General features: G+C 41.9%; 1 protein-coding gene across 1 annotated transcript in view; it reads right to left on the minus strand.

Annotated features, from left to right (window-relative positions):
• LOC126263086 (hydroxylysine kinase) overlaps positions 1-17,009 on the minus strand; it is a 217,112-nt gene extending 200,103 nt beyond the window's left edge. The window contains exon 1 of the mRNA XM_049960083.1: positions 16,899-17,009. The gene's annotated coding sequence lies outside the window, so the exon portion shown is untranslated. The remainder of the gene's footprint in view (positions 1-16,898) is intronic.
• Positions 17,010-18,818: the final 1,809 nt, after the last annotated feature.

Genomic DNA, 18,818 nt, shown 5'->3' on the forward strand with positions numbered 1-18,818 from the left:
AGTTACCCTTTTTAGTTTATTACTTTTTTCTTCGAAATTACATTCTTCCTGAAATTTTCTCCATAGCAAGTCGTCTTAACGTCGGACACGCACAGAATTTACCTAAAGGTCTTAAATATTTTACACAACCGTATCCTGAAAAATACTGAACGTTAATAACATAATTTATAAAGTCACCATAGCTTTATACAGAATTTAGTCGGAAAAATTAGACTGTGTATTTGTTTACGGCTGTCAGTGCATTCACACTGTGCGCTCGATCAGCTGTAGGCGCGTGACGTATGAAGTAATTGTTTGCGGTCAACGACTGCCTTTTGCGGCGCGCAGACTGCACTGTTGCTTTGAGTATCTGCCGCCGCCGGAACACGGCGCGGTATCCTTGCATTCTCCACCTGTTTACGTATAACTGTTGGTTTCTCAAAAGTATGTCATTCCACAAAAATTTTTCCGTCGATATATGATGTATTCCCTTAGAGCGCCGAGATTTAAGAGTTTCTACTTCAACAGTATTATCATGTATAATTTTGCGAATCCTATATGGACCGTTATAAAGCAGAAAAAATTTGCGACACAAGCCTTTTCCTTTATGAGACAAACGATGAGACTTAATCAACACCTTTTGACCAACTGACAAAATTTTTAAACGACCAGGACGTTTAGCTGATTTCTCTCTTCTAGCAGCCGCAGATGCAATATTTCGTAGAGCCAGGTTGACAACTTCAGAATGCCGCAGTTTCCGTGAAGGCGGAAAAGGAACTATTTCAGAAATGCGATTTGTTGGTACTTTATTTTTTAATATCAATACAGGCGGTAAAGAAGTTGAGTCATTAGGAAGTTCATTCAGAATGTTTTGAAAAATATGAAGATACTGATCCCAAGTTCTGTGATTCTGATGACAATAAAGACGGCACAATTTATTGATTTCCTTCATCCATCTCTCTGAAGCATTAGATTGAGGGTGAAAAAGTGAAATAAAAATTGGTTTAATCTTACGACGCCGTAGAGTACGAAGCCAAATTTTAGAGCGAAACTGTGATCCATTATCTGATATAACCTTATCAACATGACCAACTTCTTTAAGAAAATGTTTGATGAAAGCGTTAGATACCGAACGAGCTGTTGCTTTGCGTAAAGGTGTAAAACACACATATTTTGATGTCAATTCCACTGCTACGAAAATGTACGCAAAACCATTAGTAGAACGAACCACTGGACCGAACAAATCGACTGCAGCCATGTCCTTTAATTTCGCTGGAATGATCGGAAACTACGGTGCTCTGTGAGAAACAGTTGGCGGCTTAGCCTTTTGACATAATTTGCATTTGGCAAGAACAGATCGAATGCGTTTTTCCATATTATTGAAGTAGCAATTTTCCCGTAATTTATGAAAGCATTTTCTGGGACCAAAGTGCGCATAACTGAAATGTGTAAACGAGGTGTGGCCAAATCATCCAATCTAACAAAGCGTCTAAGAAAATTACAGACACCAAGGAAACTACGAACATCACGTTTTGTGGTAGGAACAGCATAATTACGAATAGCATCTAGTTTCTCTGGATCAGGAAGAATACCTTCTGTAGAAATAATGTGACCGAGAAATTTCACCTGAGAACGACCAAATTCAGATTTTTCCAAGTTCACTGTAATGCCAACTCTTGCAAAAATACATAATAATGAATCCAAAATTTTGTTGTGCTCACTCCAAGAACGTTTAGCAATAAGAATATCGTCAACATATGAAGTAATATTGTCACGAAGATAAACAGGTAAAATTTCGTTTAAACTACGAATGAATGCTGCAGAAAATATAGTAAGTCCAAACGGTAATTTCCAAAGTCACTTTTGGGTAAAACAGTCAAATCCGGTTAATCTTTACCTACTGTCTAGATAGATAGATAGTAGAAGAGTTGTTTTTATAGATGCAAAGAATAGTGAAAGAGTAGGCAGCGGTGCAGAAAACTAAAAGGGAAATAGCACCACTACAGCTCGGGGCCCTATGCACGCTACGGCACATATTCACTTAGTATAGTGAATCCCCTGAGGACATTAATAGCTGCACATAAATTTCAGTTTGTGACTTAGTGGCAAATTTGGCGGAAGTGCGTACATAAATTGATCTAACCATGAACATGGACGTATGTCATTTCTAGAATTGCAAAAGATCTTAAATTTCCGAACAGTCAAGAAGTGTTTACAGTCAAAGCTTCCGCCTCGCGGCGACAAAGACCTACCGCGTCTGTCCCAGTTTGAATGTCGATTATTGTCAAGTTCGCGCGCCTGGCGCTCTCTTGTTGCATCCCGTAAATGAAACAAATTATTTTCTTCAAACCCCTCTGCTATCTGTGATTCCAAATTTCCTTTGCTGTCTTTTCCTACAATTTCCCCTTCAATTTGTTTGACTTGCTTTCGTAATGCCTCAACTTCCCTTTTAACACGTTCATTAAATTTTCCCTGATTTTCAACATGCTTATTTATGTTCTGGTACTCTTCGGTTTCTGCAGATGGTAATGGAGCTGTATCATCCGAATCTCTGCCCCCATGTAAACTAAGACTTGTCAATTTATCTGAAATCTCCTCAACTCTTTCCGATAAGTCACCTATTTTTTCTTTCTGTTTACCTACATCTTCCGTAAGTGTCGCGACTCGGGTTTCAGTGTTGACACATTTGGTAGTTAACTGTTCATATTGTTGTGTTAGGTTATTTAATCTGTCATTTGGTACGGATTCCTCGATTCTCTCAAATATTTCTTCCTTATCGTGTGCACGTTGTAAATTTAACTCTGAAAAATTTTGTACTATCACGCGATCTTTTTCTTCCCGTTCTCTGTCCTGTTCCTCTTGTCTAATCCCTGTTGAAATTAAACTATTATTGTGAGCATTCAAAATCGGTTGTACTTCTTCTCTAATTTCTTTCTTTGATTCATCTTTCATGTTTTTCAAACATGTCCCTGTTCGTGAGCCTAACTGTGTTTCCATTGTTTCCATCTCGGTTTTACTTGTTCCTATCTCTGTTTTTAATTCAGATCCCACTGCTTTCATCTCAGTTATAATTGTTCCTATTGTTGTTTCAAGTCTTCCCATTTTTGATCCCAAATTTAGTATAGCACCCATCAACTGCTCCATTTCTTCTGTCGTTAACCACGCAATCTGAGAATTTTTCGATTGTGAAAAATTTTGAACTGTTTCCGGCCTATTTTCCCGACTTATTAAATTGTTTTCAACTCCATTATTCATCATCCCTTTCTCCTGTGTTGGCGAGTTCGCCATGTCAACAATTTCGTTATTTTGACTCTTCATCATTTTTGCCTTTTTCATCGATCGCGTAATCATTTACAAAATATACAAAACTCGTCACTATATGAAAATTACACACAATGACACTTTATCTCCAACAATACCATTCACACGAAATGTTTCCCTCAAACACGATTAATCGAACAATTGAAATAATTGCACTAATTGTCAAACCCGTAGACAAGACAACAGAAATGAAATTTTGCAAAATAAATACCATTAGAAGAATGACAATTACCAAATCTACACATGCAATATAGACTACAATTACTAAACTACAAATTACTACAACAATCCTACTGTCTACTATTTCTACAATCAGAAGAATTCCAAGGGACGATCCTGGCAGCGGTCGCCACGTGCATGGGGGCTTAATTAAAATAATAAAAAATGCAAATAATTTTAATTTTTTGCTTTAGTAGCTGTCTGTCCGATTACGAAGTCTCGTAAACGGTTGGCCCTGACTAGTATTATTACGCAATCTTACTGCATAGAACAACAACAAAGAATGCAATGGAAATTTTCATTAACACAATTAATTAATTAAGTCCCCAGCAACTATAAAACCTACGAAACCAAAGCACAAGTGTAACTGTTCTGTGTGTGGGAGTATGACTCAACGTACGTATCTGGCACGGTTCTTCTTCAATAACACAAGAAATTTTAAATATCATTTATACTGAATTAATTAAAGAAAATAGAAATACCATAATTACTCAAGAAAACTATAATTACACTCTAATACAAGAACACAAGCCAGATGCTTTGTTGACTGAACCTGTAATAAAGCATTATTTACGACGTTAAATAATGAAAAATAAATCAAGTTTCGTTACCTTCATATATTGACCAAAATCACTCTAATCATTACAATATATCTCCACACCGACTCGCTATTACCACATCTCAACAAGAACTTTTCAGTATCACATCTCAGCAAGCACTCTCTACTAGCACATCTCAACAAACACTCTCTGCTACGAGTTCTTAACAAGCACTGACTACCACGAGCTCTCCCCAAGCACTGACTACTACGAGTTCTCAATAATCACTGCCCACTACGACATCTCAATAATCACTGCCAGTGGAGGCGGCGGAACAATGCTCTCTAGCGCGATCTCTGGCGCTGTGGCTCAGTGTAGCCACATTTCAAGATGTGTGCACTAAAATATAGTCTAGTAGGATGTATGTACTTGTAATTGCTCTCTTAACTACTGCGAAAGAGTTAAGTTGACCTACAAGGTTAATTCTAGTTACTGATGTTTGTTGATTTTCGAGAGTTGTGTTCTGGCTTTTCTTCTAGAATTCGGTGTGTCGGTTTCTTAATATTTCATGCTGCTGTTTCGTATTTGTTGTCATTCATTTCACTTCCCCGTTTTTCTTTACATTTTAGTTTGGCTCAAAAATGGTGCAAATGGCTCTGAGCACTATGGGACTTAACGTCTCAGCTCATCAGTCCCCTAGAACTTAGAACTACTTAAACCTAACTAACCTAAGGACATCACACACATCCATGCCCGAGGCAGGATTCGAACCTGCGACCGTAGCAGTCGCACGGTTCCGGACTGCGCGCCTAGAACCGCGAGACCACCGCGGCCGGCTACATTTTAGTTTCTCCCCGTCCAAAACCCCAACTTTCCTGCTCTTCTCCCACTAGAATCAATAGTTAAAAGTAAAATGAACGCTATTTTATAATAGTATGACTTCACCATCACTTTACGGTAATGCAATTTATAGGTTGTCTGTGCTTTTCTACTCGCATAAACTACGGTAGTAATTCTTATCAGACATGAAAATTTGTTTTTAATTCTTGTTCTTGTTTGTTTTCGTTATATGTAGTTCCTATCGATATAGTTCATAATAAATAACAGCGCGAAATGTTATTGTTATTTTATCGCATGCTACATTCATTTGTTTACGAGTATGATCCGTTTGCTTTTATTGACTGCCTATACATCACGTCTTTGCCTTAGGTATGACGTCATTGTTGAAAGCCAACGGGTGGAATGGGACACTAGAATTTATCCCCGACGGAGACTCGGTGACAGAGGGAAGACAGCACACGGAGCATCTCGAGTAGTCAATCGGCGCTTGGAGTCTGTGAGGACACACGGTGTTGACATTCCGGCGCCTAGGTCTGGCAGCGAGCGCAAGAGTCGTGTGTATAAGGCTCTGTTTAAGAGTCGTGTCTATCTCGAATCCCGAGGAGAGCGAGGGAGCTTAACCTGGCGTGCACGTTAACAGCGAGCTCCTGGACTTACATGGTGAGCCATTTTATGGTGGAACTTTTGGATGTGATTGCTTCGTGTAGCCACTTTGATTTTCGCTAGTCATTCCTTAAACCACCTGGACGTGGGTCCGGGATATTGGTATTGCCAGTCCATGTAACTTCGCTGTGTCCTCGTTTCGTTGCATTTATCTTAAATTACAAGTGTGGCTGATATTCGGCGATTCATTTTTATTATTATCGTTAATATGTTAAGTGGTCAACTTTATGAATCAAGGTTTATCCTCTGTATAAAGCTTCAACCGCTAATTTAAACTGGAATTGCAAACTTCTTCCTTGTTGGCAACTATAATACACTCCTGGAAATGGAAAAAAGAACACATTGACACCGGTGTGTCAGACCCACCATACTTGCTCCGGACACTGCGAGAGGGCTGTACAAGCAATGATCACACGCACGGCACAGCGGACACACCAGGAACAGCGGTGTTGGCCGTCGAATGGCGCTAGCTGCGCAGCATTTGTGCACCGCCGCCGTCAGTGTCAGCCAGTTTGCCGTGGCATACGGAGCTCCGTCGCAGTCTTTAACACTGGTAGCATGCCGCGACAGCGTGGACGTGAACCGTATGTGCAGTTGACGGACTTTGAGCGAGGGCGTATAGTGGGCATGCGGGAGGCCGGGTGGACGTACCGCCGAATTGCTCAACACGTGGGGCGTGAGGTCTCCACAGTACATCGATGTTGTCGCCAGTGGTCGGCGGAAGGTGCACGTGCCCGTCGACCTGGGACCGGACCGCAGCGACGCACGGATGCACGCCAAGACCGTAGGATCCTACGCAGTGCCGTAGGGGACCGCACCGCCACTTCCCAGCAAATTAGGGACACTGTTGCTCCTGGGGTATCGGCGAGGACCATTCGCAACCGTCTCCATGAAGCTGGGCTACGGTCCCGCACACCGTTAGGCCGTCTTCCGCTCACGCCCCAACATCGTGCAGCCCGCCTCCAGTGGTGTCGCGACAGGCGTGAATGGAGGGACGAATGGAGACGTGTCGTCTTCAGCGATGAGAGTCGCTTCTGCCTTGGTGCCAATGATGGTCGTATGCGTGTTTGGCGCCGTGCAGGTGAGCGCCACAATCAGGACTGCATACGACCGAGGCACACAGGGCCAACACCCGGCATCATGGTGTGGGGAGCGATCTCCTACACTGGCCGTACACCACTGGTGATCGTCGAGGGGACACTGAATAGTGCACGGTACATCCAAACCGTCATCGAACCCATCGTTCTACCATTCCTAGACCGGCAAGGGAACTTGCTGTTCCAACAGGACAATGCACGTCCGCATGTATCCCGTGCCACCCAACGTGCTCTAGAAGGTGTAAGTCAACTACCCTGGCCAGCAAGATCTCCGGATCTGTCCCCCATTGAGCATGTTTGGGACTGGATGAAGCGTCGTCTCACGCGGTCTGCACGTCCAGCACGAACGCTGGTCCAACTGAGGCGCCAGGTGGAAATGGCATGGCAAGCCGTTCCACAGGACTACATCCAGCATCTCTACGATCGTCTCCATGGGAGAATAGCAGCCTGCATTGCTGCGAAAGGTGGATATACACTGTACTAGTGCCGACATTGTGCATGCTCTGTTGCCTGTGTCTATGTGCCTGTGGTTCTGTCAGTGTGATCATGTGATGTATCTGACCCCCTTCCTGGGACAATGAATTCACGGTGTTCTTATTTCAATTTCCAGGAGTTTAGTAACAATTTTGCGCCGTCAAACGGTGCTTTGGTATTTAAGGTTGTGTGCGGGATGTCTGGTCATTATCACCTTAAGCTAGTTATGGTTTATAAATTTATCAAGTGAAATTTCACGTCATTGGAGATTGTTTAATGTACTATTGCTTTAATAGTAACTGCGGTTGTCACACTGTAACGTTCAACATCTCTTCCTGCATTTGGCGCTACCCAGTTCTTGGCTGTTGGTTTTAATATTTTAATGAACTGTGTATTAATACTGGGTTTGTGTGTTGTAGAATCTGTTATTGGTGTGCGCAGGTCCTCCTGCCCGTTGTCACTTGAGCTCTCGAGCACGGAATTCAGAAGCGCGGCCGATGTGAATGCCAAATGTCGAGAATGTGCTGATTGCTGTGTAGATGTTTCAGGCTATCATAACATTATATTGCCGAATGTTGTCCATAATAGTTAATTCACGTATTTATGAGATCTTGCTATTTGAGTAGTTGTGAAACCTAATGGGTTCTACAAATTGTTAATTTTCATATTCACGACGCCTGATAATGGACTTAATTTCACAACTATTGAGCTCAGATCTGCAGTTATGTTAAAGTTATATTCGTGTAAAACAATTTTTTGTTAATGTAAAGTTGGAGCCATAAGGCTGTTTTTCTTTTAAGATTTTTTGAATTATTCTGTTTGCTTTTATACAGTTGAATAATCGGCGTAGATCACCGCAATTTCTAAATGCTAATTAGTCATTGTGTTGTTACCAGTGCTCTGTTTTAATTGACATGGTGAAAATAAATTTTTGTATCTTCAAATGGAGTCAGCATTCCACTCCAGCATCCCATGTGCATTGCTTAACAATCCTATACCTTACCAGAATGTAGTGTCAAGACAGGCATCACGCTACGTTGACATGCAGCGACGGTTCTGTGATGAATTATATCAAGTAAGAGCCAATGCTACTAAAAACTGTATTTTCCTAACCGAAACCAGTTAGTCAACGATATGAAATAGGCCTAGACGACCATGAAGAAGGAACCGCGAGACTATTGGCTGCTGACACACTATGACGTTATGATGGTCGAGAATAGGACAAAGTCGATTTATCCTGTTAAGGAAAGGCGAGTGCTATTCAATTTTTCCGTAGCGGACTCCGAGCTATTTGACATATTCCGTAAGGCCCATTTGCTACTGGTCATGGAGGGCGTGAAAAGATGCTGAAAGAACTTTGACCCAAATATAAGAACATTACCCGTCATGACACTGAGTTGTACATTTATCTTTGTGAGTCTTTCCAGAAGAAGCAAAAAGGTATTAAAAAACGTGTTGTGATCAAGCCAGTGGCTTTCACGTTGTCAGGTCGATTTCATCAATTTTCAGTCCCATCCTGATGGAGAGTACAAGTTTATAATGGTCTACCAAGATCATATCACTAAGTTTCTAGTTCTCAGGGCTCTGAAACGAAAGACAGCGAAAGGAGCAGCCTACAACCCCATCGACAAATTTCCTTTGCTTGGTCTTCCAGTGACTCTTCAGCCCGATAACCGCAGAGAATTTGCGAACAATGAGGCAAGCAGCCTACAGGGGTACTGGCTCACATTGAAGATCGTCCACGGTAAGCCGCGCCATTCACGAATTCCGGGGATCATCTAGAGAGAAAATCAGGACATCGAAAATATGCTGTTTGCTTGGATGCAAGATGAAAAAACTAGGTGCTGGAGTGACGGAATGCGGTTCGTCCAAATTATGAAAAACAGAGATTTTCATTTTGGGATTAACAGGTCGGCATAAGAAGCTCTGTACGGTTGCAAAGCTAGAGTAGGTCTCTCGACGTCGTCCCTGCCTGACAACGTTTTACAAGACGTAGAGACTGATGAAGAGCTGGAAAAAACAGTAGAGAGAATACAAGAAAACAACAGCAAAAATAAAGACGAGATGAATAAATCCAAGAGGCACAGCTTCCTGCAGAAGGTGTAGTTGAGAATGCAATCCACTATGGAGGAAACCAAAACAGTGATGAAGCCATGGTTATCGAAGAACCATCCAGTTCTGTGTTATCGAAAATACTTCTTTTTCTGATATCTGTTGCGTTTACTTAAAAGAAACCAGCGTTGCCCATACTAGTCTAAAAGTGTGCCCGAAAAATTCATGCCATCTGTGGACATTCTTCTAAAAACGATGACGGCGGCGAAGTAGAAGTTAGCATTTTGCTTCAATATTGAGAAAGCTATCCGAAGTAACATGGAATCGAAACTGAACCTTGCGATTCAGTCCAAAAAAATGTAAAGGGATTCTGACAAATTCCTCCTGTTCCTTTGGGTGCCACTGTGCGAGTACCTTTTCCCGACGGCGACACAGGGTGGGGTGACTCACGCAATTTGTTGGGAGTTGTCAACTTGGCGAAACATGGCTTTTACCGACTTGTAACTGCAGAAGAAATATTGAAACAGCTCTAAGCAAGATCAAAATATCTTAATGAGGACTGAAGACATTCCTGACCACGAAATACCTCTCCGATCTGCAGCTACTTCTCAGTACACAGGAAGCGTAAGGTGTATGTGAAACATGAAATACCAAAACATGGCGTGCCTTTGTGTCAAAGAGAAAATTAAGTGCAGTTCCAAATGTCACTCTAGCGTTCCCTTCTGCAACAAGTAAGTTATGCCAGTTCTGCTTTGTGTTTTACCGGTAGCAATATTGTATTCTCATTCTTTTTTAAGTCGTGAAATATATGTTAAAGATCAAATTGCCAAAATGTTATGTGTTTTTCTAAAGAAGAAAAGTGAGTACTTACTGTAACTGCTTCCGTTGTTTCCCGGTAGGAATATTCTGTGCCTTATTTCGTAGTTTGATTCCTTCGGTTTTAAATGCATATTAATTAATAACGGCTTCTCATCTTATGCCCTTTTAACACTTTGGATAAGTGGTACTGGTCGTTCTGTATAATGTTCCGGGATCGCATAGAATGCTTAGGAAAAGTGTGTAACACTTTCACGAAAAACTTGTATTTCATAGTTGGCCTAAAACCCTCGAGCATTCTATTCATTACCTAGATGTTCTATAGAACACCAGGATTTCACACAATGTTAGTAACATACACATACGTTGGTCTCCCTCTACAATTTTTATCCTCCACACTTCCCTCTCATACTAACTTGATGGTTCATGATGCCTGATGCTTTCTTTTACTCAAGCTGTGCTATAACATTTCTTTTTTCCAAAATTTGATTGAGTACCTCGTTATTAGTGACTCGGTCTGCCCATCAAATCTTCAGCACTCTTCTCTAGCATCACATTTCAAAAGCTTCTATTCTTTTTTTTTTTTCCTTTTTTTTTTTTTTTAATCTGAATTGCTTATCGTCCGCGTTTCACTTCCGTACAAGGCTGTACTCCTCACAAGCAAGTTTAAAAAAGACTTCCTAACACTTCAATTTATATTACATATCAACAACATTCCTCTTTCTCAGTATAGCCAGTCTGGCTCTCTACTCGACCATCATCATGTATTTTGCTGCTCAAATAGCACAATACATTTACTTCTTTTAGTATCTCATTTTCTAATCCAATTCTCTCAGCATCAGCTGATTTAATTCGACTTAATTCCATTACCCTTGTTTTATTTTTAACTGATGTTTATTTTATAACCTTTCTTCAAGAAACCTTTCTCCCAGTTAGGAAATCGGTTAAAAACCTTCTCAAATGTACACACTCCGTAACTGCATTCTGAATAAATATGAAAGTTAATGTGGTAATGAAGAGCATACAATTCCATATAACACAGTTTTGTGGTTTTTGTTCTCTCGATGTTCATATACTGGATGAGTCATGAGAAAAGGTACATGCTTTGAGGGGTTATGGTATTAGTGATTCTGGTCAAAAGAACTTCATATGGACATGTGCCCTATTCTCAATCGTATCCGAAATAGAACAAGTTTAATATCACTTCTGTACGTTTTTTTAAATAATTTGCAAACCGCACCCTCGAGTGCAAAAGTGTCACCGCACAAAATTAAAGTACACTAACTTTCCTTAAAAAAAAAGAGGTCCTATTCATTTTTTCCGATAGTTTACATGAAGAAAGCGTGAGAACACTGAAAATCTCCCGCAACGCTTATAGACTGTAGCTTGTATTTGTAGGCCAATTTGAGGTAGTTTTCCGACTTAATAGACCACAAGTGCTGTGTATCAAATTGTTCGCCTCAACTTCATCTACACTACTGTCGTACGTTGTAATCAATGGCAACGTTTGTATAACAGAGAAAATATTAAGTGTGTTCTATCGCGGAAACCATACGGATTAGGGTATATGTCCATATGGAGTTTTCTGGTTCAGAATCACTAATACTATCACCCCTCAAAGCACGTACCTTTCCACCTGTCTCGCCCTGTCTTGTGGTGCAGCGTCCTCTTCTTGAAAAACAAATACCTATGCTTCCTCCTCGGTCGTAACTTACAGTCTCATTAACTACTGTTTCAGCATATCCAAGTGCTCTCATCGAAGACAAAAATGGACCAAACGTCGGTAATTTAGAAACAGCGGGAAACATGTTTGCATATAGGACGTCACATTACATCTTAATAACACCAGAAGTTTCTCTGATCCTCATTTATGTATATATATTGTCTATTCAACTTCCCACATAAATTAAATGTCACTTCATTACTCCATTCCAAACGTTTCGGGACATCTTGATCATCATCTGCAATGAACCTAAAATTCTTGTACATCGTCTGGCTTTTCACAGGGTCATTGTGGTGACATTTCCTTAGCAGGTGCAGTTTTTATGGGAACCACTGTAATCAGTTCTGTCGAATCTTCCATGATGCAAATGTTACTAACAGTAACTGTTAGCTGAGTCCTTGTGATTGTGTAAGAAACTTATACCTACACTTGCCGTTCAGTGTATTCTTTTCCTTGATAATGTGGACATTACAAAAATGTTCACTCCATCGCCGCACTGGCGTAGTAGAAATAATATGATTTTACGATTGGCGTCTAAATACCCATTAACAGCAGCAATACTTCCTTTTCGTGCGAGTGAAAACTGTTATTACCGAGCGAGGTGGCGCAGTGGTCAGGAGACTGGACTCGCATTCGGGAGGACGACGGTTCAAACCCGCGTCCGGTCATAGTTAGGTTTTCGTGGTCTCCGTAAATCGCTTCAGGCAAATGCCAAGATGTTCCTTTGAAAGGTCACGGCCAACTTCCTTCCCTAATCCAATGGGACCGATGACCTCGCTGTTTGGTCCCGTTCCCCAACCACTTAACCTAAACTGCGATTAGCCGACTACCTCCAACAACCAACCTCCAAGTGAGTTGTTTAGTCTCAAAAAATGTCTTCGTACGCGAGTAGAAAATACTCGTATGTTCCATAATTCTACAGAAAACTGACTTTAGCATCTGTCTAGTGACGCTTCTTAAAGACTGGTCGAGCTACAGACACTCTCAACATTCACCTAAACTGTAAATATATAACCATCCGAGATCACGAAGTGCTGGTGCCATGCTGGATAAAGGAAGACGTTTGACCGACACATCACTTCTTGAAACTTCCTGACAGATTAAAACTGTGTGCCGGACCGAGACTCGAACTCGGGACCCTTGCCTTTGGTAGAGCACTTGCCTGCGAAAGGCAAAGGTCCCGAGTTCGAGTCTCGGTCCGGTACACAGTTTTAGTCTGCAAGGAAGTTTCATATCAGCGCACACTCCGCTGCAGAGTGAAAATCTCATTCTGGAAACATCCCCTAGGCTGTGGCTAAGACATGTCTCCCCAATATACTTTCTTTCGGCAGTGCTAGTTCTGCAAAGTTCGCAGGAGAGTTTCTGTAAAGTTTGGAAGGTAGGAGACGAGGTACTGGCAGAAGTAAAGCTGTGAGGACGGGGCGTGAGTCGTATTTGGGTAGCTCAGTTGGTAGAGCACTTGCCCGCAGAAGGCAAAGGTCCCGAGTTCGAGCCTCGGTCCGGCACACAGTTTTAATCTGCCAGGAAGTTTCTTATCAGCGCACACTCCGCTGCGGAGTGAAAATATCATTCCAGAGACATCACTTCTTGTCTCCAAGCCCACAGTGCCACTTTGTTGTTGAGATGGTCTTTGGTCAGAAAACTGCTTTGCTGTACAAGGTGGTTACAATTAAACTTCCGCTACTTGAGAGGGCCTCCGTGGAGAATGATCGATCATAAGACAATGAACTTTTGTAGAAACATTTGTAAAGATACGCGGAAGAGAATTAACGAATGAGCCATTGAAAGAAACAGATTTTAATTTCCACATGAGAGGGTCCACAAATGTTAAAAAAACGGTTGAAATGGCTCTGAGCACTATGGGACTTAACATCTGAGGTCATCAGTCCCCTAGAACTTAGAACTACTTAAACGTAACTAACCTAAGGACATCACAGAGATCCATGGCCGACGCAGGATTCTAACCTGCGACCATAGCAGTCGCGCGGTTCCGGACTGAAGCGCCTAGAATCACACGGCCACAAAGTCCGGCACAAATGTTCAAATGTGTGTGAATTCCTAAGGGACCAAACTGCTGAAATCTTCGGTCCCTAGACTTACACACTACTTAAACTAACTTAAGTTAAGAACAACACACACACCTACGCCCGAGGGAGGACTCTAACCTCCGGCGGGCGGGGCCGCGCAATCCGTGAAATGGCGCCTCAAACCGTGGGGTCACTTCGCGCAGCAGAGGGTTCATATCTGGCAATCTTGGTGGTTACGCAGCTCGGAACGAGCGGCCAATGATTCGGAAAAAAAATTGGAAATTTGTGGTAAGGTGTTATGGGACCAAACTGCTGAGGTCATAGGTCCCTAAGCTTACGCTTTACATGATCTAACTTAAACACACACCCATGCCCGAGGGAGGACTCGAACCTCCGACCTGCGCGGACCGTGACAAGGCGCCTAGAACGCGCGGCTACCCCGCGTGGCAATGATTCGGTTTTCTTCAAATGTGTTACAAAGTAACCGAGTGACATCACGAGCAGTGTGAGATGGAACTCAAGCGGACATCAAAACAGTGGAATCCAAAGCACCTGTCTCCCACAGAGCAGGGATCACATGTTGGCGAAGCAGATCAGTCTCGAGTGCCGTCAACGTTGCATGTCCTTGGTCCTTGGGATCCGAGTTCCTCAAAGAAAAATGGACCAGTCATGCTGCCGCGAAGCCACACCACACAGTGACGCGTTCACTGTGCAGGGCAACATCATGAACGTTCGTTAGCGGTGAAGATTCTCAAATTCAACATTTGTGGGTCTTTACTGTCCCAGTGAGCGTAAAGTGTGCTTCATCACTCCATAAAGTTTTCCAAGGATACTTCAAACTTTACATAAGAGCCAAGTCTACTCGAATGTCTGCGTCATCTGGAAAAAGTTGCTGAGTAATGTGGTGTTTGTACGGATACCATTTCACAGCTGTTCCCAGCACTTTTCGACGTGCATGCCATGGAATGTTCAGCTGTCGTGTCACAGATCGTGTTGAGCTTGAACGTCGCACATTGTATCTAGCAATCTCAGCCATGGCAACAATAAGTTCTTCAGCAATATGTGGCGCACTTGGACAAGGGTCTCTCCCAGGAGCAAACCGAACCATTGGCCGATCGTTCATAACTGCGCAACCACAAAGCTCACCAGTTTTGAACCATCTCATATATCATTCTTCCTCATGTCCTTACAATTGTTTCCACAAAGTTTCGTTATCCTGCGATCACTCGTTTTTCATGGGGGCCCTCTCAAGTAGCGACAGTTTAATTGTAATGAACCTGTAATTCTCGACCCTAATCTATTCTGTGCAAGCCTCTTCACCTCTCCATAATTATTGCATCCTACATTCTCTTGAACCTTCCTACTGCAGTCAAGTCTTGGTTTCTCTCCACGGTTTTCAGCCCTCAACTTCGCTCCATGATACCCCAGGATGTCTCCTATCCACCGGTCCCTTCTTTTAGTCGAGCTGTGACATGCATTTCTTTTCGCGTCAGTTCATGTCAGAACTTCTTTATGAAATATCCGACCTGCCCATCTAACCCTCAGCATTCTTCTTCAGCACCACATTTTAAAAGCCTCTAGCTGCTCTTTTCTGTACTGTTTATTGACTTTGTGTACTCTGAATGAGAAAATTACGTCTAGGTTTGACCCTAACCGTTATAAGTATCAACTGAAACTATGAACCCCAGTAGTTTGTAGCTTCAGTTGATATCCATATTCCACTTCCGTACACGACTACACTCCAGTGAAATACAGGTACGGCAAATAAAAGTGGTTCTGACAACAGAGTTACAGGATACAAAGAAACACAGCAGTGGAAAAGAAATACAGTACTAACCTCACTATAGCAGATGTTGAAAGTCGGCACCATTCATCTCTTGACACTTTTGGGTCCTGGTCAGCAAGTTTCTGAAGGCGGTTATTCGCATACATACAAGTCCAGTCGTATCTACTCGTCTGGGCCATTTTTATTTAAGACTCCCTGTATTCCAGAAGAGATTTCCTGATACTTAAATTTTTATGAGATGTTAAAATATTTCGCTTCTACAGAAACGCTTTCCTTGCTATTGCCAGTCTGCATTTTATAGCTTCTCTACATCGACGATTGCCAGCTATGTTACAATTCAAATAGCGCAACTCAAATACACCTTGCTGAGTGTCATTTCCTAATCTAATTCCAACAGTACCGCCTGATTTAAAACCGATACATTCCATTGCCCTTGTTTTACTCCAGACACTCCATTCAACTGCTCTTCCAAGGCTTTTGCAGTCTCTGACAGGATTACAATGCCATCGGCAAACCTCAAAGTTTCCATTCCTTCTCCATGAATTTTAACTGAATTTCTCCTTGGTTTGCTTTACTATTACTGCTTTCTCAATGTACAGATTGAATAACGCTGGGGATAGGCTACAACTATCTCAAGCCCTTCTGAACCACTGCTTCCCTTTCAGGCCATTCTACACTTACAACTGCTGTCTGTTTCCAGCAACAATTGTAAATAGGCTACCGTTCCGTGTATTTTATCCCTGATACCACTGTAATTTCAAAGAGTACATTCCAATAACCCTGTCAAAAGTTTTTCTTAAATCTACAAATGCTGTAACCGTAAGTTTTGCCTTTCTTAAGTCTACCTTCAGGATCAGTATTGCCATCTGTCTTCGTATATTTATTCGGAACCCAAGTTGATCTTATGACAAGTTTCCTTTCTCATCTCGTGTGTGTAGGAAAAGCAGCTAGCTAGTGTGTTTAGTGTAAGCCACCAACCTTGAATGCGTACTCAGCGGCTTGTGGTACCAATCGGTAAAAACTCGCCTACATTATGTTGCTATTGTTTTCCACGCTCTCGGAATTATCGGAGTCCAAAAGCAACCTTCTGTTTAAAACGCCAAGGGGATTTGTCAGCACATCCGCATAATTGCTGCTTGCAGTTTCCTTACTTTGAAAAAGTTTACAATCAAACGGCAAGTAGTGAATGAAGCAGACTTCATAACAGATTTGTACACTAGATTATTCAGGAGATTATGATCTATAGACAGACTGAAAGGAGATGGTACCTTTGTGGTCAGATTAAAGCGCCGTATAGTGTCAATTAAGCTACAGAAATTTTCTATGACATCGATATAAGCAGATTTCCCAGAGGCTACTTACCGCGAGAAGCTACTTTTAATACTCGATCTCGAGTCCCCCTTCCGTTCTGCACTGCTGCCTGCATCAACGGAAGACAGTGGGGTGAAGCGCTGTTTGCGTCGCAGCACTAAAACAAACACAACTCGCGTGACGTCGACCGGCACGGTTCGCTGGCCTCAGGAAGCAACGAGCTCTGCGCATGCGCGCTGCCAAGGTTCCAACGCTGGATGTTAACACCGGGTCCAAAGTGATCTGCAGTGTAGCAGCTACACTACATAGAGAACTGTGTCCCGATAACGGGAAGACGTAGTCACAAGACGTTGGCGTATTCGGAAGCATTACATCTTGCAGACTTCTAATATTGGTATCATTATGCCACGTTGTGTGATGTTGATTTAAGCAGCCTGGCTTCTTTGAAGTGAGATAAGGACTCAAGACATTACAAGGCTTCTTTGAAGTTAGCTAAGGGCTCAAGACATTATTTTAAAAAGAAATTTCGTCATATTTTCCATAGATCATTTGCAAAACACATTTAACGATACGGAACAAACAAACTCACAGATTATTAACACAATTAATTTTTATATCTGGGAACACGCTGCGCACTGACAGAAAAGCAGACGCAAACGTGAAAAATATTTCTGTTTTACAATAGCAAGCGTGTACGCAATTCTGTTACACTATAACCCTTCTTTAGTAGCCATAATTTTGCCGCATTTACATATCAGTATCATTGAAACTTGATTTACCTTCCTTTTTTTTCATGCTAATGTGTTGTAAGGTTGGGTTAGCGTTATATCTAACACAATTGTCTCTTTATCAAAAAACGTTACGTCACTGCTTTAGTATCATTAAAATGTTTATCACTAATTATTCTGAAATTAACCTCGATCATTTCAGTTTATTGTGAGAAGTATGAATTGTGCCTGCAACGTCAAAGAATGATGTAGTATGTAAGGGCAGGACAGTGCAAAAGATGTGCAAACGAAAAATGAATAAGAACTACAAGGGTCATTTCAAAACTTCTCCATACTATAAGATAGCACTGCAGAAAATAATTTATTTTCACAAAATACCTTTATGGGCCTTCAGTAAAATTTCCATTCCCGGTTATGACAACTTCTCAACGTTTTGGCAACTTTTGTATTCGGGATGGAGCACATTGTTAAGCTGGAAGCTTTATCAGTGGTATCAAAATGTTTTCCACGGAGTTCTTTCTTCAGTTTCGGAAACAAATCAGAGAGTGATGGTCTCATATCAGGACTTTATCGTGGATGAGTAAATATTTCCTATCCATATTTGTGGAGGCTTTTTCTCACTGATAGACCAATACGCAGCCTTGCATTATCGTGCAAAATAAGAAGATCAGCTGCAAGAACGTCAGGTCTTCTGTAACGAAATTTCGGGCGCATCACATTTCGCAGAAACGGCTTGCAGTATGCGCCTGTTAAAGACGTCCCCTTGGGCACTCTATTTGTAGCTATGACTTCGTTCACGTCATACGCAAAGGTCATCATCAGTTACAACTTTGATTGTTGGGGGCGGAATTTTTAAATCATGTTTTCCCGCGTTTAACTTTTCATTTAGGATTCAGTAAATTTAAGTGAGAGATTCTGGCCTCATATGCTATTTCCTCAACGTCGGTCCTCTCTCAAAATGCCATTAACAATAACCTCAGAGGTGTAGTCTATTACAGTTGATGGCCTTCCACATCTTGGGTTGTCCTCAGTGCTTATCCGACCTACATGGAAATGAGCTGTCCATAATGATACTTACTGTGTTACGATCCTCTACACTATTCCCACACACTTCTCTCAAAGGATGTAAATTTCCATAGGGTTGAAACTTTCTGGCAGATTAAAACTGTGTGCCGGACCAAGACTCGAACTCGGGACCTTTGCCTTTCGCGGGCAAGTGCTCTACCAACTGAGCTACCCAAGC

The sequence above is a fragment of the Schistocerca nitens genome, chromosome 6 (assembly GCF_023898315.1).
Source record: "Schistocerca nitens isolate TAMUIC-IGC-003100 chromosome 6, iqSchNite1.1, whole genome shotgun sequence".
NCBI lineage: Eukaryota > Metazoa > Arthropoda > Insecta > Orthoptera > Acrididae > Schistocerca > Schistocerca nitens.